Source organism: Podarcis melisellensis (genome assembly GCF_964234715.1).
Source record: "Podarcis melisellensis genome assembly, chromosome: 3".
Classification (NCBI taxonomy): Eukaryota; Metazoa; Chordata; class Lepidosauria; order Squamata; family Lacertidae; genus Podarcis; species Podarcis melisellensis.
In genome coordinates, this window is record NC_138530.1 from 10,755,404 (window position 1) to 10,781,120 (window position 25,717).

Genomic DNA, 25,717 nt, shown 5'->3' on the forward strand with positions numbered 1-25,717 from the left:
GAAGTCTTAGATCTCTTAAGCTATTGTCAAATAAGCCATGAAAGTATATTATTATTATTATTATTAGGAGCATGTTTATTAAATTTATTTATTTATCAATTTATTTTTATAAATTTATTACCAGCATTCACTACCATATTATTATTATTATCATCCACTATATTATTATTATTATTAGCCACTTATTACTATTAATATAAGTTATTTATTATTATTTTCCACCACTTTATGTTATTGTTATCATCTTGCTTATTGCATTTATCTGTCACTTCGTACAAAAGGAATCTCAAAGCGACTTGCAACAGCAAAAAACAGAAACCAGGTAAGATTTGTGTTTTTAAATAAACAGTTAACGGGAAGAAACAAAACGCAATCAAAACACTCATCCTTTTTTATTTATATATCCTCATCATTAAGGTACCATCCTCAACGCACACAAGCTTTAACAAAGCCAGAGGTCCCAGCCCAAAGGAGCTTACAATCACAATTGTGGCAAGAGGGAGTCACCAAGGGCAGCTGCCATATGTGATGGGGGTGAAGCCAGCCTGCTAACACTGGGGTCACTGTAGCTTACCTGGATTGGGGTTAGGCAGTGCAGGATGGAGACCAGGTGAGAGTGCTGGAAATGGCTCTGCTGGTCTGCCCCAAAAGCCCCACCTTCACCTCAGCCCCATCTAGGAAAGCTGAATTGCCCAAGTGCCCCAAGAAGAGGGACTGTTAAGTTGTGGGTGAACATATCATATGACACAGCGATTCTTCAAACAGCTCTTGTTTATTCACAGGCCAGAACAGAACTGAACTGAAGGGTTCAGGCAGCCTGCTTATATAGAGCTCCACTACAACGCAACAGTAACCACTTTCTGTAACTATCCAATTACTGAACGTCACTTCCAATCCCTTATTTGCATATGTGGACCTGAGTGAAAACTATCTACAGTATCCCCCTGCTGGCCCAGGGTGAGAACTTCAGTACATAACAGGGAGTGGTTGTTGAAAATCACTCTGGGAACTGTAGCCCTGTGAGGGGAAGGGAGATCTCCTCCCAATTCTCAGCAAATTAAACTTCCCAGGATTCTTTGCAGGGAGCCAGGAGGGTTTAAAGCGGTGCGATGCTGCTTTCTATGAACAGGTAAGATAAAAAAGGTAAAGGACCCCTGGACAGTTAAGTCCAGTCAAAGGTGATTATGGGGTTCCGACGCTCATCTCACTATCAGGCCGAGAGAAGATGGTGTTTGTCCAGAAACAGCTTTCCAGGTCATGTGACCAGTATGGCTAAACCGCTTCTGGTACAACAGAACCCCGTGACGGAAACCAGAGTGCACAGAAACAGTGTCTACCTTCCTGCCACAATGGTACCTATTTATCTACTTGCACTGGTGTGCTTTCGAACTGACAGTTTGACAGGAGCTGGGGATTTGAACCTCCGACCTTCTGATTGGCAAGTGCAAGTGGCTCAGTGGTTTAGACCACAGTGCCACCCACATATTTCTATGAATAGTGCAGATGTGGCCTGAATCTCACCTCTGTCTGTCCAGCCAAAGCCCAAAAGTGGGCAGGCTTAGGAACTACACCTTGATTCTCCTTCTCATGCTCCACCCTGCACTTCTGAGAGAGGGAACGAAGAGATCTTAGAAGGACAGACCTCAGGACATCTTTATTGAAGAGATTTCTAACCTGTTATTCACTACAAGGTCCCAGGATGAGGGACCACCACGTACAATCATGTAAGATTAGGTAAATGTAAATGACCCCTGACAGCTAAGTCCAGTCGTGAACGACTCTGGGGTTGCGGTGCTCATCTCGCTTTACTGGCCGAGGGAGCTGGCATTTGTCCGCAGACAGTTTTTCTGGGTCATGTGGCCAGCATGACTAGGTTGCTTCTGGCAAAGCCAGAGCAGTGCACGGAAACACTGTTTACCTTCCCGCTGGAGTGGTACCTATTTATCTACTTGCACTGGTGTGCTTTCGAACTGCTAGGTTGGCAGGAGCTGGGACCGAACAATGGGAGCTCACTCCGTCATGGGGATTCGAACTGCTGACCTTCCGATCAGCAAGCCCTAGGCTCTGTGGTTTAGACCACAGCGCCACCCACGCCCTTATCATGTAAGAGTAAAATCTAATAAAACAATTCAAACCAAACTATGCACAACAGATGAGACCAAGGAAATCTTAAAGGCTGGGGGAAAGAGGTGTGTCTTCAGCAATCGATGAAATGAAAACTGCACCATGATATACGTATAATTCATGCCCCCCCCCCGGGGGAGATGTTTGATGCATCTTTGCGGTGAGGAGGTTTCACATTTTGGGTGCTGCCGCAGAGAAAACCCAGTCTTAGATTGCCATCTCCTAGGCTTCTGAGGGTGAGGAACTCCCAAGAGGGAACTCCTTGCCAGCCTTAACACCTGAGAGGCTCTGTAGGGAAGGAGGTATTCCTTCAAGAATTTGGGGCCTAAGAAATTTGGGGATTCTTGGGCTCCATCACTGCAGATGGTGACAGCAGTCACGAAATTAAAGACGCCTGCTTCTTGGGAGAAAAGCAATGACAAACCTAGACAGCATCTTAAAAGGCAGAGACATGACCTTGCCGACAAAGGTTCATATAGTTAAAGCTATGGTTTCCCAGTAGTGATGTATGGAAGTGAGGGCTGGACCATAAAGAAGGCTGATCGCCCAATAATTGATGCTTTTGAATTATGGTGCTGGAGGAGACTCTTGAGAATCCCATGAACTGCAAGAAGATCAGACTTCTCCATTCTGAAGGAAATCAGCCCTGAGTGCTCACTGGAAGGACAGATCCTGAAGCTGAAGCTCCAATACTTTGGCCACCTCATGAGAAGAGAAGACTCCCTAGAAAAGACCCTGAAGTTGGGAAAGATGGAGGGCACAAGGAGAAGGGGACAGCAGAGGACGAGATGGTTGGATAGTGTTCTCAAAGCTACCAACATGAGTTTGACCAAACTGTGGGAGGCAGTGGAAGACAGGAGTGCCTGGCGTGCTCTGGTCCACGGGGTAACGAAGAGTCGGACACGACTAAACGACAACAAAAAATATTTGGGGATTTAAACACCAATGATAGGACCTTTCATGGAACCCTTACACCCTGCTGTGAAGGTGACATTGTAGGCAAATATGTTGGGGACTTGTTATTGGGTTGGGTTGTTTTTATTTTGATTATGTACTTTGTGGTTTTATATTCTGATTTTATCCTGTGAACCGCCCTGAGATCTGGGGGTATAGGGCAGTATAACAACAACAACAACAACAACAACAACAGGGAAGTGACATATTCCCCCATCCTGTCATCTCCTGCGCTGTTGTCATGTGGCTTGGACTAGGCCGCCCAGGGAATTGATCTGACTGACATTTGTACACTAAAACGATGTCTGTCCCAGAAAACGCGACTGTGTCTCTTGCAGCGAACCACTTTGAAATGGCAAAGGTATCGAAAGTCCTTCAAGATCAGCACGGCTGCAGTACAAGAACAGACCGTGGGGGCTTTAAACAGGGCGATGAAGATGAAGCCAGGTGCGTTGATGCTAACATTTTTGCTCATTAAGACAGCCCCTTATGAAAGATGTGGTGGGAAAGACCCTGGACGTATTTTCTCTTTCCTTTTTAATTTCCATGTTTGCAGAGTGAATCATGCCAAACTTTCAAACCGCTGCGTCCTTTTGATTGAGTGCAGAGAAAGAGTTAACACTATATATATATATATATATATATATATATATATATATATATATATATATATATATATGCTTGCTGGGTTAGATCACTGAAGCTTTTCCCTTCCAGAAGATGACCTTAGGAACTGTCATCCCCCTTGAATTTATACAAAGAATTCAAAGTAAAGGCTTTCTAGGTTACACTTCTCTCTCTTTTTTCCACAAACCCTTTGTCCTGTCAGCTCAGTCCTTGATATCTTCATCTAGCGACATGCCCAGATGTACCATGAATGTTGATTTGCACTGGCCTCACTCTGCTTCCCTGCTGGTGTCATTAAAACCAGGGAGGTAGCTGCTCCCCTGGCATCTTTGGCGCGGCTTGGCGCTACACCGCTGGCTAAATTATTGATGAAGAGCACTTTTCTCGCTGTGTGTATTGCCCACCTTTAAATGAAACAGTGGAGAGAGAGGGGGGGAGGGAGGGAAGGAGAGTGCTGACATTGCTCCCTCGGTCTGTGCAATTTCGACGTGACATTTATGATGTCGTTCAGATTGCATCCAAGCAATTAATTTGCAAGGTAGCCTCCCTCTGAAACAAAGATCCCCACGTCCCCAGAAAAACACCATCCGGGGCATGCTTTTGCAGCGAGCCTCCAGCGGGCCCGAGGAGGCCCGATCCTATAATAATAATAATAATTTATTTATACCCTGCTCATCTGGCTGGGCTTCCCCAGCCACTCTGGGTGGCTTCCAACAAAATATTGAAATACAGTAATGCATCAAACATTAAAAGCTTCCCTGAACAGGGCTGCCTTCAGATATCTTCTAAAAGTCAGATAGTTTTTATTTCCTTGACATCTGATGGGAGGGCGTTCCACAGGGCAGGTGCCACCACCGAGAAGGCCCTCTGCCTGGTTCCCTGTAACTTGGCTTCTCGCAGTGAGGGAATTGCCAGAAGGCCCTCGGCGCTGGACCTCAGTGTCTGGGCAGAACGATGGGGGAGGAGACGCTCCTTCAGGTATACTGGACCAGATAAAATGTCCCTTTCACACAATGTCCCTGATGCATTGTGGAACTGTGATTTTTTTACCATTAAGGTAAGGTAAAGGACCCCTGGATGCACTGGTGGAGGAAGGGGGTGCGGCCAGCTCCGGGCGTCATCGCTGAGGGGGGTGACATTGCAGCAGGTGGCGCCCCCCGGGGACGCTCACTTCAGGTGGCGCCGCCCGTGTGGGATGCTCACTGTGGGCCGCGCTGCCCTTGGGAGCACAGCATGTGTGTCGCTCCAGTTACCGGAGCAGCTAGCTCTGCCTCTGCCTGGACAGTTAAGTCCAGTCAAAGGCAACTATGGGGTGCGGTGCGTATCTTGCTTTTAAGGCCAAGGGAGCCGTTATTTGTCCACAGACAGCCTTCCGGGCCATGTGGCCAGCAGCACTAAACCGCTTCTGGCGCAATGGGACACTATGATGGAAACCAGAGTGCATGGAAACACCATTTACCTTCCTGCCGCAGTGGTACCTTTTTATCTACTTGCACTGGCTTGCTTTCGAACTGCTAGATTGGCACGAGCTGGGACAGCACCGGGAGCTCACACCATCATAGGGATTCGAACCACCGGGCTTCTGATCAGCAAGTCCAAGATGCTATGTGGTTTAGACCACAGCGCCACCCATATGACCACTATACCTGAATGTCATGCTTAATATGTGCTTCTGTTTCCCCATACTTCCTCCATGAAAACATACAGGGGATAACTGTATGCCAGTAAAGGTAAAGGTACCGCTGACCATTAGGTCCAGTCGCAGACAACTCTAGGGTTGCGGAGCTCATCTCGCTCTATAGGCCGAGGGAGCTGGCATTTGTCCGCAGACAGCTTTCCGGGTCATGTGGCCAGCATGACTAAGCCGCTTCTGGCAAACCAGAGCAGCGCACGGAAATGCCATTTACCTTCCCGCCAGAGCGATACCTATTTATCTACTTGCACTTTGACGTGCTTTCAAATTGCTAGATGGGCAGGAGCAGGGACCAAGCAACGGGAGCTCACCCCATCACGGGGATTCGAACCACCGACCTTCTGATTGTATGCCAGTATACCACCCCAAATCCTGTCACTTTACTTCTGCGATTTTGAGGGGCTAGGGGGGCCCCAGGCAGATATATTTTTCCTGGAATCAGATAACACAGAAATTGGTACTAAAGCTAATGTACAGTCCAGTAAATTTCCAGAAGTGGCTTCTACATCATCTGCAAGTTTGAATATAGTGCGGAAATCAACAGTTAAGGAAATGTCGGAGAAATGGAACATACTGCTGTGTGAATGCAGCCAGTGACAATTAAACTCCCCTTCCAGGCTGCAGCCAAATCAAGTTACCTTGATGTGCTGGTAATTGCAGCAGGATACCTGTGAAATATTACCAAAGAGGGAAGCATTATCATTCTTTTTAAAGAAAGAGATCTCTATTCTTTCGCAGAGTGCAACCACAAGGGAGAAATTGTCAGGAATTCAAGCCCATATCAGGAGAAACTGGCAACAATCCCAGGCACCCGGCTTGATTCCCTGTTGACCTCCCTGGCTGCATTCCCCAGCAAGCGCAGGCTAGGTCTCGATCGGTGATTCTTCTCAAACGTGGGAAGAACATACCCCCTCTTTCCTACCCCCCTTGGCAGGGGAAAGAGATAGAAACGTATTTACATGCTTTTATTTCTGTCTTTGCAGCATTAGAAAAAACATGACTGCTCTCTTCAAACTCCAGCAGTGTAGTGACAAACACTTCCTGCACTTCCTGGACAGGAACAAACAGAAGAGCTCATATTACACTCTGAGCTAATTCCGGTGCTTCGCACTGTGAATTGACTGTCCCTCTGTTTCCCACGGGCAGTCTCAACATTCCCATCATGTTTACTTTTCAAGCTAGGACTTTGCAGCAGCATTGCTTCAATATCGTAACAGAAATAAGGGTCGTGTGGCATCTATGCGTATCCAGAGTACAGAAGATTGGCGAATATGTAGATGGCCACTTTTCTTGACCAAACACCTCAGGCTGCCCTTGAGTATGTCTGGGGTTTCTGCTTTTTCCTTTTCTTTAAGCCTCCACACTTTAAATACAGAAAGAGACAGTCAACGCACCTTTAAGCACCATTCTGGGGGATGGGAGTCTGCTTGCCCTACATGCCAGGGGCAGGGGAAGGGCACAAAGAGCGATTTTCATATTTTTGCTCTCAAAGCCATTTTGCTACCATCACTCCTACACTGCTATGTGGGGAAGGTTTGGCAACTGAGAAGCCACATAGCAGATCTGTTGCTTTAAGGAAGGAAAGAAGCTCAGATCAAAAGTGTTTCAAGCATATTCAGATTGGCTCACAATTAACTTCTGAGCATTGAGCAATTGGCATAACTGAGCACTTGGTCATACATGAAACCTGCCCAGAGGTTTAAAGCGCTGTGTTACCACTTTAAGAGTCATGCCTTCCCCTGAGGCAAGGAATAAGGGCTACCCCTATGCTATCCATATAATCAGTTATCAGTAATCAATATATTCATTATATATCCATATATGTTTGCACATAATCAGGGTTTACAGTATTTTATAATCCATTTTGAATCAAAGGGAAGCTGTGCCTTAGCTAATTGCAAACTGCTTGAAACAGCAAGTTAGGAGCCGACCTTTCCCCCACAAACATCTGTGTACCCTGGACAAGGGGAAGACATGAATCAGAGATTCTGGTACAAAATCCCCTCAGATACAGGCTAAATTAATCCACAGAACAGGAAGAGCGAAACCGCAAAATGTCCAAGCTCCCTGTCCTGTCATAAGTAAGGGAGAGGTTAGACAGAGCGTCACTGCAAGCATCGGAAAGCAGAACTAGAACCCTGTGCTTGGCCAGTGCTTGACCAGGAGCTGGTAGCGTGACAAGGGCTTGCTGATTGGCTGATTCTCGCTGACAATATTGTGAGTCCCTCATGATTGTCTCATGATCTATGATTTGCTGTGAGCTGCTCAGGTATAAGACCTCTGGATTTCTGTCAATCGGGGTCCCAGTTCCTTTTGGAAGAGATTCCAAACTGGGTCCTTATTGCCTGGCAATAAACTTCACCTTCTTATTCTCCATTGCTGAGTCTGCCTGATCCTTATTTTGACACCCAGAGAACCCTGGGAACTGTAGTTTGTCAAGTGTGTTGAGGGTTGTTATGAGAATCCTATCCCCCTCACAAAGCCCCCTCACTTTCCAGAGTGGCTTAAACATTCAATCCCTCTTCCCATACGGGGACTGAACCTGCAACCTTGGTGTTATCAGCAGCACACTCTAACCAACTGAGCTAGCCAGGCTGACACCTGTTATTTAGGCAGTACACATGGGGTGGATCTAGACACAGGAAAAATACCCCCCGCTATAAATAAGTCAGAAATAAGATCGTTCTAACAAAGGGGGGGGGGAATCTCTATGGAAAATAGTGCTTTAAAATTTCCTGCTCTTTAGCGCCATCTGGTGCTGCATGTTCATAGTGCATTCAAATCACCGTTTCTTTACTAATGTAGCTGAGTCCATGGAGAAAGTAGATAGAGAAAAGCTTTTCTCCCTCTCTCAAAGCACCAGAGCTCGTGGAGATCCGTTGAATGAAGCTGAACGTCGGAAGATTCGGGACAAGCAAATGAAAATGTGTGCAGCTCGTAGTTAAACTAGGGAACTCAGAAAGCAGTGATGGTCACTAACTTGGATGGCTTTGAAAGAGGATTGGGCAGATTAATGGAGGGTAAGGCTATCAGAGGAGGATATACCCTATTTTTCACTCCATAAGACACACTTTTTCCTCCTAAAAAGTAAGGGGAAATGTCTGTGCGTCTTATGGAGTGAATGTGTGGTCGATCACTGGCTCTCTTTCTGGCCCCGCCCCCTTGCCCAGGCCTCCATTGTTGAATGTTCTGCAGACGGAGGCTGTTTGTTTCCCCAGCGACATGTGACTGGCTGATTAGATTATCTGTCTGGAAACTGTAGAAGCGGCTGCCTTTCCTTTCCTAAAGAAGCTGCAGGACTGTGAGTTGAACCCCATAAAAACAGGATTTTCCCCCTTTGCAAAGCAAGCTCAACAACTATGAGGCGATCCTCAAAAAAGGAGGCTTTTCCCCTTTGGAAAAGAAGCTGCACAACTGTGAGTTGATCCCCCCAAAACAGGGCTTTCCCCCTTTCCTCCTCTAAAAACTAGGTGGGTCTTATGGTCATGTGCGTCTTATGGAGCGAAAAATACGGTAGCTAGGATGACTATGCTGAGCCTGTAGCCTTATTGGGCGTTACCAATTGGTAGGGTGAGCGTTGCTCCCGGACGGGAGGAAGGAAGTCAAATGACACCGAGGGTTGGTTCAGAGAAAGAGTTCTTTATTTCTGCTCTCCGGAGCAGCAGAAAGGCACTTGCGTGGTCAGTCCACAGCAAGTCCAAAGAAATGAAAGATTTCATGCAGTATATATATCCTCCAGGCATCTTCTCCCCCTTCCCCAGGAATCCAGCCACGTCAGCTTATACACGCAGGTTGACATCACAGATGTTCCTGCTCCGGTACTTTTAACCATAAAAGGGTGTTCCTTCCTATACTCTTGACCATATAAAGGTATTCCTGTTCCGGCACTCTTCTCTTGGGGTAAGAAGGTCACCAACTCCTGGCGCTGTTCCCGGACTAGGTCTGTGCGTCAGAGTGTGATCTTTGTGGTCAGGATGTAAGATAAGGTCCAGACGTGTCATCCCTGTTCCACTTTGGAATGGACAAGGCCATCCGTCATTACCGGCCTTCATGGACTGATAAGGGAGAGAGCTTTGAGCACTTGTTTATACAGCTGGGTTTTGGCTCAAGAGCTCAAGTTAAAACATGTTAGAAATGCTCCCTTGGAGAAGGGAAAAAAAGTGGATTTTGGGTCCCGTTTCAAACTGACTGCACAGAAACCCATTCCTTCAAGCCTCTGTGGTCGATGGCTGATGTGCTATTGAATGCTCATTGCTGGAAACTGCAGGTGGGGAGAGGGCTCTTGTGTCTTGCTTGCGGGTTTCTCACAAGCCTTTGGTTGGTCACTGCGAGAACAGACTGTTGGACAAGATGGGCCATTGGCCTGATCCAGCCAGCTCTTTTTATGTGTACATTTTGCCCTTGCACATCTGCCTATAGTCACGTTCAGCCCTCGGAGGCAGAATGTTTTGGTTCTGCCTTCCAGCCCATTGGCATCACATCTTTGGGACAATTACCTGTGAATGCCTCTCATATTGGGGGGCACTTATCTGTGAATGCCTACACTGAATATTTGAAAAGCAGGCCACTTTGCTTCCCTTGCGCGTTACGATCTGCAACCGCAGAGACAGCAATACAAATCTGAGTCATTGTTGTGTGTTGCCTACACACAAGCGATTTAATTGAACGTTCGCGTTCCCTGCTCGGGAGCACAAACCACAGTATAAATTACGGCAGATCTGAGTCATTGTTTCTCGTTGCTTGTGTATTATTATCTACAACGGTGCACCAGGTTCCCTGTTCAAAAGCAAGTGAGATTGGAATCGCCGTTGTTCATTGCATGTGCATTTAAAAAAGGATTAGAGGATAAGACTGCTGAATAGGTGTGTACAGGACGGCAGAAATGACTCTTCTGTGAACACACAAAAAATTGTTCCAGTGGACAGTCTGGCCAGTGGGTAACATTTCTTTGCAGATTGTCCTTTCCGCTGCAGAACCCTCCATTATTAGCAAGGATCCCCTCAACTATCTAGAGTGGGTTTGCGGGAGCAAAGGCTGCTACAGAGGGAAGGAGAATCAGAAGATATCACCCTCATACTGGTGGCGCTGCGTTCTAAACCACTGAGACTCGGGCTTGCCAATCAGAAGGTTGGTGGTTCGAATCCCCATGATGGGGTGAGCTCCCATTGCTCTGTCCCAGCTCCTGCCAACCTAGCAGCTAGAAAGCACACCAGTGCAAGTAGATAAATAGGTACCGCTCTGGCGGGAAGGTAGACGGCATTTCTGTACACTCTGGTTTCCATCATGGTGTTCTGTTGTGCCAGAAGCAGTTTAGTCATGCTGGCCACATGACCCGGAAAGCTGTCTGCGGCCAAACGCCGGCTCCATCGACCTGAAAGCGAGATGAGCGTTGCAACCCCAGAGCTGTCTTTGATGGGACTTGATTGTCCAGGGGTCTTTTACCTTTACCTTTAAAGGTAAAGGGACCCCGACCATTAGGTCCAGTCGTGACCGACTCTGGGGTTGCGGTGCTCATCTCGCTTTATTGGCCGAGGGAACCAGCATACAGCTTCCGGGTCATGTGGCCAGCATGACTAAGCCGCTTCTGGCGAATCAGAGCAGTGCATGGAAACAGCGTTTACCTTCCCACTGGAGTGGTACCTATTTATCTACTTGCACTTTATTTTCCTTGGCAGGTCTTGTCCTACAATCCCTAGTCCAGTCCTCTTTTAGAGCCATCCAGGTTGACCATCACTATGTCTTATGGTTACAGATAGGTAGCCGTGTTGGTCTGCCATAGTCAAAACAAAAAAAATTCCTTCCAGTAGCACCTTAAAGACCAACTAAGTTAGTTCTTGGTATGAGCTTTTGTGTGCATGCACACTTCTTCAGATACACTGAAACAGAAGTTTCCAGACCCTTCTATATAGTGAGAAGGTGGGGAGGGGTATTACTCAGAAGAGTGGTGGGAATGGGTGATGGGCAGATAGCTGTGATGAGCCTGTTGACGACTCTTAATGACTGCAATAGGTATTACAGGAAAAAGCAAGGGGTGAGAAGGTGAAAAGTGGCTTTGTCATGTATAATGAGATAAGAATCCAATGTCTTTGTTCAGACCAGGTTTCTCCATGGTTTTAAGTTTGGTGATAAGTTGCAATTCAGCAGCTTCTCTTTCCAGTCTATTTCTGAAATTCCTTTGTAGTAAAACAGCTACTTTGAGATCTTGTATAGAATGTCCTGGGAGATTGAAGTGTTCTCCTACTGGTTTCTCTGTCTTGTGATTCCTGATGTCCGATTTATGTCCGTTTATTCTTTGGCGTAAGGTCTGGCCTGTTTGTCCAATATAGAGAGCTGAAGGACACTGTTGGCATTTGATGGCATACACAATGTTAGACGATGAGCAATTAAATAGTCCCGAGATGGTATGTGTGATGTTGTTGGGGCCAGTAATGGTGTTGTCTGGGTATCTGAAGAAGTGTGCATGCACACGAAAGCTCATACCAAGAACTAACTTAGTTGGTCTTTAAGGTGCTACTGGAAGGAATTTTTTTTTTGTTTTGACTATGTCTTATGGGAAAGATGTCCGCTTGTGAAAGCACAGGATTAAACACACTATTGGTAAGCTTCCTCAAAGACTATGTGTCTCTGCAATAATAATGGTACTTGGAATCATAGAATTGTAGAGTTGGAAGGGACCGTGAGGGTCATCTTGTTCCCACATTGCAGGGGGTCAGGGGGGCTTCTAGTCCAACCCCCTCCAATTATACTTTCCCCGGGAAAATCTGTGAAATATTCTCGGAGTCGAGAGTGGATTTCATGCTCTTTATTCAGCTCATAGTGGTGAGGAGGAATGGAAGTTCCCCCAGAATGTCTGCTTTATATACATTATTTACACAATGGGCCCCATGTGATTGGTTAATTCCAGGATTCACCTGTAGGCCAATCAAGTTGCGGATTCACTTTGACCTGGAGCTGGATTGGGTGGCTCCTGTGGACCAATCAGACTGCTGCATTCTGGATCCTATTGTTCTAGGACCAATCAGACTGCTGCATTCTGGGTCCGATTGTTCCAGGACCAATCAGACTGCTGCATTCTGAATCCTATTGTTCCAGGACCAATCAGACTGCTGTATTCTGAATCCTATTCAACTCAGTACATAACACCATCTGCTACTTGACTCCTTTCTTCAGGCTGCATTGTCTTAAGGCTCTCCTGTCCTTCTTGCAGAATGGCAGCCCTGTTTAAGTTCCAAGACAATAGATGGAGCGTGGCACACAATGGGATTCACCCTTTACTCTCCTTTGAAAGGAAAGAGAGGAAGAATGAACATGTTTATTTCACTACGATTGTACTCCCACCAGCTAATTACATTTCAGGTAGGAAGTCCATGAACTTCCCTGATCTTTATTGATAAAGGTAAGTGCAATAGCCACCAACATTCATGTGTTATTTCTGGAAACCTCCATTCCAAAGCAGGCAAGCGTTATTGTTTTTAAATTCTTGACTTCTAAAAAACCCCAAAAACCCCTCTTAAAAGATTTATTATACGTGGGGATCATGATCAAGGTGAGATTAATTGGAGCCTTTTGTTTTAGTTGTGTGTTCCCATTTCCTTTAACAAAGAACTTCTCAGCGGACGTTTTCTTATCAGGTTGATTGACAAGATGCTCAGAAAATGCAAAACAACAGACAGTTCAACTCCCCAGTTCTGAGCAGCGCTTTCTGTAAGACTTAGTTGTGCAGAGTCAGTAGTGAGATGTTCCTACTATAGCAGTTGGCTGAATGATTCAGTTAGGAGATGCAGAGTGCTGGCCCTAAACAGGGTAGTCTCACATCTCTTTCTTCTCTTTGCATAATTCGTAATTCAAATTGTGCCATGTTTTGACACAGAATGACACAAATCGGGTCCAACCACTTGCTCAGTTAAGGAAATCTAAAGCAGGGACGTAAAAGCTATGGTTTTCCCAGTAGTGATGTATGGAAGTGAAAGCTGGACCATAAAGAAGGCTGATCGCCGAAGAATTGATGCTTTTGAATTCTGGTGCTGGAGGAGACTCTTGAGAGTCCCATGGACTGCAAGAAGATCCAACCTATCCATTCTGAAGGAAATCAGTCCTGAGTGCTCACTGGAAGGACAGATCCTGAAGCTGAGGCTCCAATACTTTGGCCACCTCATGAGAAGAGAAGACTCCCTGGAAAAGACCCTGATGTTGGGAAAGATGGAGGGCACAAGGAGAAGGGGACGACAGAGGATGAGATCGTTGGACAGTGTTCTCGAAGCTACCAGCATGAGTTTGACCAAACTGGAGGAGGCAGTGGAAGACAGGAATGCCTTGCGTGCTCTGGTCCATGGGGTCACGAAGAATCGGACACGACTAAACAACAACAACAAAGCAGGGAAACTTTTTCCATTGGAAAGCCACATTCCTTTCTCTCTTTCTTAATATTTTATTTATGATTTTCAGGTTTTTACATTTCAATAATTTCAGTCATTTTAACATTTCAAAACCTTTTCAACATAAGGAGGATTTGAAACCCCAATTCAATCATGAAGATCACTTGGGGCCCACACGGCATTAAAAAAGAAAGAAAGTTAGGCAGATCTGACCTCCACACCAAACTTGCTTTTCTCACCACTGCAGCACTTAGGGAACCACCAGCGGCTTGATTTCCTGGTATTTCTTTACAGAGTAGCTAATAATAATAATAATAATAATAATAATAATAATAATAATAATATATTGTTTCTACCCCACCCATCTGGCTGGGTTTCCCCAGGCACTTTGGGCGGCTCCCAACAGAATATTAAAAACACGATAAAACATAAAACATTAAAAACTTCCCTAATTATTTATCAGTTAGGTTGTTTGTTTGTTAAAGTGTGCGTTGCCTTTTGCATTTTTTTAAAATTTCAAATTAATGCCATTTCCCTTGAACTTTTAAAGTGTGTATTAGTTACCCGAGAGACCGTCTTTTTCTATTCCCATGGGTAAATTTGTAATTAGTTAATTTCCCAAAATGCATTTCGTTGACTCGACAGGGCCATGTACTGCTGCTGGGGGGGGGGGGGGCCTGCCCTGCTTTCTGGCTAAGGACATTATTACTGTAGTTGGTTACATTAAAAAACAAGCCTTCCATTTCTCACACATCGGAACCATTCCAGCTCATTGGCTAAGGAGTCGCTTGTTATTTTGCATAACCCACTATTTAAGCATTTGACCAGAAAATGCACACTATTTTAAGATATGGGGCTCTGCACAGACACCTGAATTTTTGTAGCAGGTAAGACTTCAGATTACGTATTTCATATCCAACAAGGACTGAGCTGAAAGTTTTTCTGGAACTATTCATAATTGTTTGCACACACACACCCCACAGTGATTTCACTGATAATTGTTTGGTTTTTCTTGTCTCATAAGCAACCTAGGGAGAGTTTGTGCCGAAAGACTAAGCATCAGTGAATTCAGAACACTAGGGCTGTGCACTGGATTCAGCTGAAGCCAGAACTCATTTAGGCTGATCTGGAAGAGCTTTGGCTGAGTTGACTGGAATGAGCTCCAGATCACCCCAGTTTGGGTTGGGCCTCTCAGACCAATCTGGGCCTGTCAGGGGCGTGGCCGGTGCGCATCCCGGGCGTGTGGTGCGCTGTGACGATCACACAGGGTCCCCGGACGTTTAAGGGTCTATTGATCCCTGTGATCGCTTCCCCGCTGCCACAAACCAGTTACTAACTGGTAAAACACTGAGTCCAGTCAGTTGTTAAAAGTGAATAAAACAAACAAGTTTATTTTACAAACATTAACAAAGTTTATGGTTTCTCAGATAATATTCCTGGCAGTATCTTAATTTTAGTTTCTTTACTGGCCTGTACCTTCCTAGTACCTTCTGACTGATTATCTCATCTGTTTGACTGACTCCTCTTAAACATTTTCTCACTCTATCTCACCAGACTAGCCCAACCCACAGACTTATCTTCTCTGTCTTGTCTAACTCCAGACTGTCTTCTCCACCACTCTAACTCTAACTCTCTAAAAAAACCCTCTGTGCTTAAACCTTATACACAGTTAACTCTGCCCCCTGGGTTCCCATTGGTTAGTCATTTTACAATTAGTTAACCCTTTCCCATGGACTGCAAGAAGATCAAACCTCTCCATTCTGAAAGAAATCAGTCCTGAGTGCTCACTGGAAGGACGGATCCTGAAGCTGAGGCTCTAATACTCTGGCCACCTCATGAGAAGAGAAGACTCCCTGGAAAAGACCCTGATGTTAAGAAAGATGGAGGGCACAAGAAGAAGGGGACGACAGAGGACAAGATGGTTGGACAGTGTTCTCGAAGCTACCAGCATGAGTTTGACTAAACTGCGGGAGGCAGTGGAAGACAGGAGTGCCTGGCGTGCTCTGGTCCATGGGGTCACGAAGAGTCGGACATGACTAAATGACTAAACAACAACAACATCAGGGTCTTTTCCGGAATCACTGTTCACTACGTCTGTTTGCGGACCACTTTGGCAGCGTTGGACGTAATAAAACAAAGCTTTATGGCTTGTTTTCATCAGATAAGAATCTGACCCATTGCTTCTTTCAGAGACTTGCATAGCCTACAAAGGCTTTCAGAGACTTATAAGACTTCTGTTTATTTTGCTTCTATGTTTTCAAGAGAATCCATCAAGAGTGCACATTTTGTGACTTTCAGAGATTTATAAGATTGCAGTTTATTTGGTTTTTCATATTGTTTAATGTTCCGTATAGATTATATAAGGAGTTTATATTGATATTGCATCGTTGTACTTGGTCATCGTGTTGCCTTGGATATTACAGGAAAGTATAAAGACAAGGGAAAGTTTCTTACTGTCCTTTTTTATTTTAATCTTTACAGAGAGAGGCTATAAAACCCAGCCTCTTGGATAATGGCAATGTCCTGAGTCAATCTCCAACCCCTGTCTCTCCCACTTCCTCATTTGTCATTCTCCTCATCTCCTCTAGGGGTGCTGCTACATGCCCTCTGTCTTTGAGCTCTTTGCTCTTCTACCTTTAAGGCTCACCAGGTTCTGGGAGATGGAGGATCTGAGATGCTTTCCAATGGCAACGTGTCAGCTGGGTGTTGTTCTAAGCTCTGCCTGCTCCTCTTCTCCCATGATTTCCCAACTTTCCTCCTCATCTGCCTCTGAGCTGTGACTTCCCTCAAACCCCTGTTGTAAATTTATACTGTCTTCCTCTTCCTCCTCCCTGGAAGGGTCAGGATGGGGAAGCAGATGTGGCGTTTGCCTGTTCATTTGAAAATGTATGTATGGGGGAGAGAGAAAGGGTTAAAATGTAGACCAATAGGAGGCAGAGCCTACCTGTTTATAAAAGGGCTTAGCCCAAGGTTTGGGTGTGGGTAGTTGGCAGGGAACCAGACAGAGGGCCTTCTCGGTAGTGGCGCCCGCCCTGTGGAACACCCGCCCATCAGATGTCAAAGAGATAAACAACTACCTGACATTCAGAAGACATCTGAAGGCAGCCCTGTTCAGGAAAGTTTTTAATATGTAACGCTGTACTGTTTTTAACCCTTGGTTGGGAGCTGCCCAGAGTGGCTGGGGAAACTCAGCCAGATGGGCGGGGTATAAATAATAAATTATTATTATTAATATTATTATTGGGTTGTTCGGTTGGGAAAGTCAGTTGGGAAAGCAGTTGGCAGGCAGTTGGAAATAGAGAGACAGTTAGTGCGGTAGGTTCTTGTGTGAGGGGAGGTGGAAGAGATAGAGACAGGATAAAATAATACTAAGAAGGTAAAGAGTAACAGCGTTTGGAATGCAGTTAAAGTTTGTTTGTGTCTGCAATAAACTACACTCTTCTTTGTTAACTTGAGAACCTGACTGAGACTAAGTGATTTATCGGGGATGTGGGTGGCGCTGTGGGTTAAACCACAGAGCCTAGGACTTGCCGATCAGAAGGTCGGTGGTTCGAATCCCCACGACGGGGTGAGCTCCCGTTGCTCGGTCCCTGCTCCTGCCAACCTAGCAGTTCAAAAGCACGTCAAAGTGCAAGTAGATAAATAGGTACCACTCCGGCGGGAAGGTAAACGGAGTTTCTGTGCACTGCTCTGGTTCGCCAGAAGTGGCTTAGTCATGCTGGCCACATGACCCAGAAGCTGTATGCCGGCTCCCTCGGCCAATAAAGCAAGATGAGCGCCGCAACCCCAGAGTCGGTCATGACTGGACCTAATGGTCAGGGATCCCTTTACCTTTACCTGGTTGGTGGCAGTGGATTAGTGGTGTACGGGTCAACTGGGGCTCTGTACAACGACTGGGGCTCTGTACAAATGCCACTCTACCATTCCTCCTCTGCCCAGTCCCAAGTCTCCTTCTCTTCTTAGCTTTTTCTCTGCCTCTTATGGAAATGCCTCCCTCTGGAGACTCGCCAAAGCACCTTCTCAACGGCATCTGCGCTGGCCATTCCTGTCACCTTTGAGAGAGATGACGTGCTCATCTTTCCATTACACTCATCTGGCTGCCCGTGACAGCTATGCATGTCTGAACTGGCAGGAAGGGGCTCAGGGCAGGGGTGGAAGACGAGAAGTGTGTTCCTTTGTGAGCAGACTTGCTTGAGTTCCCAGGGATTTGAAGAATCTGACACACAAAAAACCCTGCATTTTCTTTCAGCTCTTCTATTAATTAAATTAGTCCCTTTCCAATAGCTGGCTGAAAGGGGGATGTCAAAGAGGTGAGAGGCACCTTCTGCAACTTTTCCTCTGAAGCTGCTGGCAAGGCACCAACTTTTTCACTTCAGTCTGTAGCAGGCGCAGGGAGAGAGCATTGATGAAAAAAATAGCTTGACAAATAGGAGATTCTTGCGGGGGTCAGAAGGAGGATGTGACCGACGTCTTCTGTATTTTAATTATTTCACCAAAAAAGGCACCATACAGCAATTGGCAACCTTTTTTCTGCTTTGATTTGCAGGTAAGTTCTCCAGATTTCAGTAGAAGTTATCGTATTTTTTGCTCTATAAGACTCACTTTTTCCCCACCTAAAAAGTAAGGGGAAATGTGTGTGCGTCTTATGGGGCGAATGCAGGCTGTGCAGCTATCCCAGAAGCCAGAACAGGAAGAGGGATAGCTGCTTTCACTGCGCAGCGATCCCTCTTGCTGTTCTGGCTTCTGAGATTCAGAATATTTTTTTTCTTGTTTTCCGCCTTCAAAAACTTGCATCTTATAGAGCGAAAAATATGGTACTTTCAAGGTCCCAAGGCTTACTTAGCTTAGACTTGCTCCACAGGTTTCCAAATAATTATAATAATATTCATAGTAAAAGAACATTGGTTGGACATGGCTAGGGAAAGGACCTCTGACAGTTAAGTCCAGTGGCGAATGACTCTGGGGTTGCGGCGCTCATCTCACTTTACTGGCCGAGGGAGCCGACGTTTGTCAACAGACACTTTTCCAGGTCACGTCCAAAAACTTCATTAGTTATTTTCATGGATACTTTTTGCCTAGTCCAAAACTGGCATCAGGACACTTATCCAGAACAGAGATAGTTTTTATTTGATTTGATTTAATATTTCTATTCCGCTTGACCAACAACAAATGTTGAGCTCAAAGTGGCTCACAATAATCACACAAGCTATGTGGTTTAGGTAAGGTAAAGGTAAAGGGATCCCTGACCATTAGGTCCAGTCGTGGCCGACTCTTGGGTTGTGGTGCTTATCTCGCTTTATTGGCTGAGGGAGCCGGCGTACAGCTTCCGGGTCATGTGGCCAACATGACTAAGCTGCTTCTGGCGAACCAGAGCAGCGCACGGAAATGCCGTTTACCTTCCCGCCGGAGTGGTACCTATTTATCTACTTGCACTTTGACGTGCTTTCGAACTGCTAGGTGGACAGGAGCAGGGACCGAGCAATGGGAGCTCACCTTGTTGCGGGGATTCGAACCGCCGACCTTCTGATCGGCAAGCCCTAGGCTCAGTGGTTCAACCCACAGTGCCACCCTATGTGGTTTAGGTAAACGTAGGAATTTCTGAAGGACTAGTTCACAAGCTTGTGTTGCCTTCTGTTAAAATGCTAGCCTGTCTTCTGTTTTCCCATAGTGCTGCAATGCGGTTTATCACTCACCTCCCTCAAATGCTGACCACCACCTTGCTATTGCTTAGAATTGTCCTCTACCAAATCACCTTTGCTTACAATCCTGCTGATCCACTAGGTGCAGGACTCTTTTGTCAAATAAGACTATTGCATTTCCTGGACGAGGGTATTTTCTGCCCCATTCTGTGGAGCCAGTTTAACTATGCAGTATCTTGCACAGGGAATCTGCTTTTGATTTCCCTCTCCCTTCCATATCCTATAATACAAGGGTAGGGAAACTGGCCCATAGGCCTAATGAGTTGCACTAGGCCTGCCCATTTGACCCACAAGGCCATTTTGGCCAAGCCGCTTCCTACATCTGGCATCATATATGTGGGTGTGGAGTAGGTAAAAACCTGGCTTGGCCAAAAGGCAGCTTGCAGGCACTTCGGTAAAGCACTGTGCAAAAGGCACTTTGAAAGGGACTTTGCAAGACCAAACCGTCAGCAGTGCTCCTTGCAAGAGAACACAGTAACTACAGTCATACCTCGGGTTACAGATGCTTCAGGTTGTATTTTTTTGGGTTATGGACGCACCAAAACCCAGAAGTACCAGAACGGGCTACTTCCCAGTTTTGGCGGTCATGCATGCACAGAAGCACTAAATCACGCTTTGCGCATGTGCAGAAGTGCCGAATCGCAACCCGTGTGTGCACAGATGCGGCGCTGCAGGTTGCAAACACTGCAGGTTGCAAACATGCCTCCCGCAAGGATCACGTTTGCAACCCGAGCATCCACTGTATTTGAAAACAGGTTGTTTTACTCAAAGATCTGGGGATCTGTGGACCTCCTAGTGCTGTCAGACTCCCACCAGCCCCAACCAGTATAGCTAATGGGGTTAGTGATAATAATAATAATAATAATAATAATAATAATAATAATAATAATAATAAAAAATTTTATTTATACCCTACCCTCCCCAGCCAGGGCTGGGCTAGGGCGGCTAACACCAAATATGAATTACAATAAAATGTAATAGGGAAACAGCAACAAGCAACCAACCAACAGTTAATTAAAATGCGGCTTAAAATACAGCTTAAAATGCAGCCTCATCTTAGTAGTAGCCCATAAATCAAGACCATAAAGGGAGGAAACATCAGATATTCACCCAAGCCAGCTATCCATGCTGGTCCTACATGGGCCAGCAAAAAAGCCAAGGGAAAATTTATATCCCAAATCCCATATAAGGGGTCAGAGTGAGTCCAAACCGAAGGCCAGGTGGAACAGCTCCATCTTGCAGGCCATGCAGAAAGATGTCAAATCCCACAGGGCCCTGGTCTCTTGTGACAAAGTGTTCCACCACGTTGGGGCCAGTGCTGAAAAGGCCCTGGCCCTAATTGAAACCAATCTAACCTCCTTGAGGCTTGGGACCTCCAAAGTGTTGTTACTCTTGTTGATGAGTGGTGGAGGACCATAGGTTCCTTGCTCCTGGCTTTACTCAATGCTTAGCCAGAACTGTGGTTGCAAGTATCCTTGCTCCTGGAGCTAAAACCACAGACATTCATTGGATCCTTAAACACAGGCATCCTGGCAATACTAAATCCTGCTCCAGAAATTAAAAGCAGATGAAATGCCTTGTTGGATCAGACCACTGTCTAATGTGGTGGACCGGTACCATGTTTGGTCCACGAAGTGTCCCACTCAACCTGGGCTGTGGTGGAGTCACCACAGACCAGCAGCTGATGGCTCCTGGACTGGAATTGCCCTACGGACCACCAATCAGAGGCTCTCTGATTTAGTTGATCCAGTCCACCATCTGTTTCCCAGAGTTGTCAGATGATTCTTCAGCAGCCAACCTCAGGATATGAAGGCCATATCTTCATCTGGAGGCTCCTCCACAACCTCCGTTGGTGCTGCATTTTCTAGGCACAGGTCCTAGGCATGGGTCCGATCAGTTTTTCCTTTCGTCCCACTGCTTTCCCCAGGAAAACCCACTGTTTACCACTGAACTGGAACAAACATCTGTCTGCTGAAAACCCCTATCAACAGGTTTTCAATTTCAACCTCTAATTTCAGATCGAACTATCCTTTGTGATTTTGGTCGCTTCCAGATGACCTGTTTATTGCGCATTCATTCTTATTTGTTTGCAGGGAAGCTGAGTCAAAGCAAGTATTATACCACATTTTCCGGTACATTTTCCTGTCAGTTTCCTTATGGCGGAAAGCCCGATTGTTTGGGGAAGCCAGTTTCTTGTGCAAGACTTTGCAATCAACTATAATTGCACAACCTGAATTTGTCAGTAAGTGGTCGAATCCTGTCCAGAAAAATAGACAAACTGGATGCACGTTTTTTCTAATATTCATTTAAAGCCATGGGCAGGGCAGGCTAGTTCTCGCTCTTGTCAGTTCCGCTAATCCATTGTTTCCACATCATTAAAAAACAACAACACCACAAACAGCACATAGCACCTTTTTGCAGCATGTTGTACTTTAGCCTGAAATGCACATTTCTGTAAGCAATTTCCCTCAGAAATACACATTTCTATACACGTTTTGGAATGTTACTTTGAGCTGAATATTTCATTTACCATTCAATAATGAAGATAGGAGATAGACGCATCCTGATTTATTTATTTGCCATTTATTAAATTCTATACCGCACTTCATGTGAGGATCACAGGGAGGCTTATAGTATAAAAATACAAGAAATGCACAACAAATGAAATAATACCACCACCCCCATTCATAGATTGGTTAATTAGCTGAAGGCCTGGAAGAAGAGGAATGTTTTTGCTTGGTTCTTAAAGATAAGTCATAAAGGTGTCAGGTGAGTCTACTTGGGAAAGCATTCCACAAATGAGAGCCCTTTGGACCTCTTGTGGAGGTGGGGCACACATAGAAGACCCCAGACCCTCCAAGTCTCCTTATTTTTCAGGGACAGTCCTGGATTTACAGAAGCTGTCCCAGTTTCTGATTTGATCCTAGAATGTCCCTATTTTCACTGGAGAAATGTTGGACAGTACAGTGGTACCTCAGGTTAAGAACTTAATTTGTTCTGGAGGCCCGTTCTTAACCTGAAACTGTTCTTAACCTGAAGCACCACTTTAGCTAATGGGGCCTCCCACTGCCGCTGCACGGCAGCCATGTGATTTCTGTCCTCACCCTGAAGCAAAGTTCTTAACCCGAGGTACTATTTCTGGGTTAGCGGAGTCTGTAACCTGAAGCGTATGTAATCCAAGGTACCACTGTATTGTAAAGGTAAAGGGACCCCTGACCGTTAGGTCCAGTTCCAGATGACTCTGGGATTGTGGTGCCCATCTCGCTTTGCTGGCCGAGGGAACTGGCATACAGCTTCCGGGTCATGTGGTCAGCATGACTAAGCCGCTTCTGGCGAACCAGAGCAGCACACGGAAGCACCGTTTATCTTCCCACCAGAGCGGTACCTATTTATCTACTTGCACTTTGACGGGCTTTTGTACTGCTAGGTTGGCAGGAGCAGGGACTGAGCAACGGGAACACACCCTGTCACGGGGATTCGAACCACCAACCTTCTGATCAGCAAGCCCTAGGCTCTGTGGTTTAGACCACAGCACCACCCGCGTCCCTTCGGACAGTATTGTAGGACGTCCCTATTTCCATCGGAGAAATGTTGGAGGATATGAAATTATGCGAGCCAATGAGATAAGCAACTGTACAACCTTTAGAAGACAGCGCCATGTAGTTTTGCTATCTTTTTATATACTGTCTGTTGGAGGCTGCTCAGAGTGGCTGGGGAAACCCAGTTAGATGGGAGAGCTATAAATAAAATTCTTCTTATTATTAATTTTATTATTGAACAGGACATCCCTATTGTCATCGGCAGAATGGTGGAGAGTATGTGAGCCTCAGATGATGCTTGCAAGGTTCATACGGGGAGAGGCAGTCCCTTCAGGTACTGTGGTTCTAAGCTGCTTAAGGCTTTATAGGTCAAAACTTTGAATCTGGGCTCTGAAACTAATTTCTTGCCTGCTGAGCAACCTGGCTGCTGAATTCTGTACCAGCTGAAGTTTCTCATAGTGGTCCAGAAAGAGCAAATCAGGTTGATTGACTTAAAAATGTGGAATGATCAGAATCCTGAAAGCATCATTAAATGTACACTCGTAAGCACAGTTTGTGGCAGCAAATTCCATAAATCCATGCTGGCTTGCGTGAAAAAGCTCTTCCATTTGTCTGACGGCTGTGCTGAAATTAGCCATAATTCTGAGAAAGCCATAATTCTCACCTTACGCCCAATGCGTCTTGTGATATTTTAACTTGTTTTATGCCAAACCCACATTTGGGAAGTCTCAAAGCTGAACTTCCAACCTGATATGGGGAACGCAGGTTAGAATAATTCATAAATACCAGAATGCCCGTGGGTATCCACTGTCTTGTGGCAATGGAAAGAAATCACCTTCTGGTGGGAGAGGAAATGATCCGCTAGAATCTGCTATAAGAAATAGGGTATTAGAATATAATTATTTTGGCTTTTTAAGGGGGGAAGGTGATGCTTTCTGCTTGACCAGGGTTTGACAGCTCTTGACAGAGCAGCTGAAGAATCCAGAGTGTTGCAGTTCAGCCTGAACTGTCTAGCACAGCGTATGAGTGCCCTCTGCTGTTTTAACGTACATCACACATCTTTGAAATGATCCACAGTATTGCATGATTTTTTAAATTTACAAATGCCAGCAAAATACAGCATACACTGGGCTCTGTCATCCTTCTTGCCTGAATTCTTTTGTTGTTGTTGTTAGTTGTTTAGTCGTGTCCGACTTTTCGTGACCCCATGGATCAGAGCACGCCAGGCACTCCTGTCTTCCGCTGCCTCCCACAGTTTGGTCAAACTCATGCTGGTAACTTCGAGAACACTATCCAGCCATCTCATCCTCTGTCGTCCCCTTCTCCTTGTGTCCTCAACCTTTCCCAACATCAAGGTCTTTTCCAGGGAGTCTTCTCTTCTCATGAGGTGGCCAAAGTATTGGAGCCTCAGCTTCAGGATCTGTCCTTCCAGTGAGCACTCAGGGCTGATTTCCTTCAGAATGGAGAGGTTTGATCTTCTTGCAGTCCATGGGACTCTCAAGAGTCTCCTCCAGCACCAGAATTCAAAAGCATCAATTCTTTGGCGTTCAGCCTTCTTTATGGTCCAGCTCTCAGTTCCATACATCACTACTGGGAAAACCATAGCATTAACTATATGGACCTTTGCCGGCAAGGTGATGTCTCTGCTTTTTAAGATGCTGAATTGTTTAGGGTATCAGTAACTTTTGTGGGTTTCTTTGCAAGGCCATCTCCAGGTGGTCTCATATCCAGGCAGTCCTGGCACTCTCCTGGCCAGCTTCAGCAGTATCTTTACATCACACGGCTCCAGAAATTGATATCTCTTAGGCAAGATTAGTAAATTGGTACAGATTTCCAGGACAGTTCTCTGGCAGAGCTTCTCTCCTCCCTTTATGCCACACCCTTTAGCGAGAGTGGTGTTTTACTTGATGAAAAGTTGTAAACCAGTCAGAAGCCAATTTGGGGATTGAGTGGTGTATTATTATTATTATTATTATTATTATTATTATTATTATTATTAACAGCAATCAAGCATGGTAGTAATGCAATATGATATGGTTCTAATATACAGAAGCCCTTGGCTGTGAGCTTTCTCTGACGGTTGTCCAGAAAGTGGCAATGTTTACAGAATGCTTCCCTAAAAGAGAATCACCAACATTGACATCATTTTGGTTCCAGGCAAAGATGTTTCTCTTATCCCTTGCACTTGAGTGTTATTACTGCTTTTTAATTTCAGCAATCCCATCCCATCTCACCTCTGTGTTGTTGATAATTTCCTTATGTATACAGTGGTACCTCAGGTTACATACGCTTCAGGTTACATACGCTTCAGGTTACAGACTCTGCTAACCCAGAAATAGTGCTTCAGGTTAAGAACTTTTTTTCTTATTTTATTATTATTTATACAACAAGACAAAAACACACAAAAAACCACAAATACCAAATTACACACAAATTACAAAAATAACCATAGACACATAATTTTCTTGGCAAACAATAAAACATCTATTGGTCTTAACACTAAAGACCCAACTTCCCGTCTATTCCATATTTCAAATTCATATTACTTATTGCCAATACACATTTTTTTCATAATTAAATTTATTCTCAATAAATCTAATTTCTTCTATCTACCTAGCAACTATTACTGAAGTTCCTCGAATGCTGCAACAGAATTTAAACTACTATATTTATTTTTCAGATATTCTTTGAAAACCTCCCATTCAG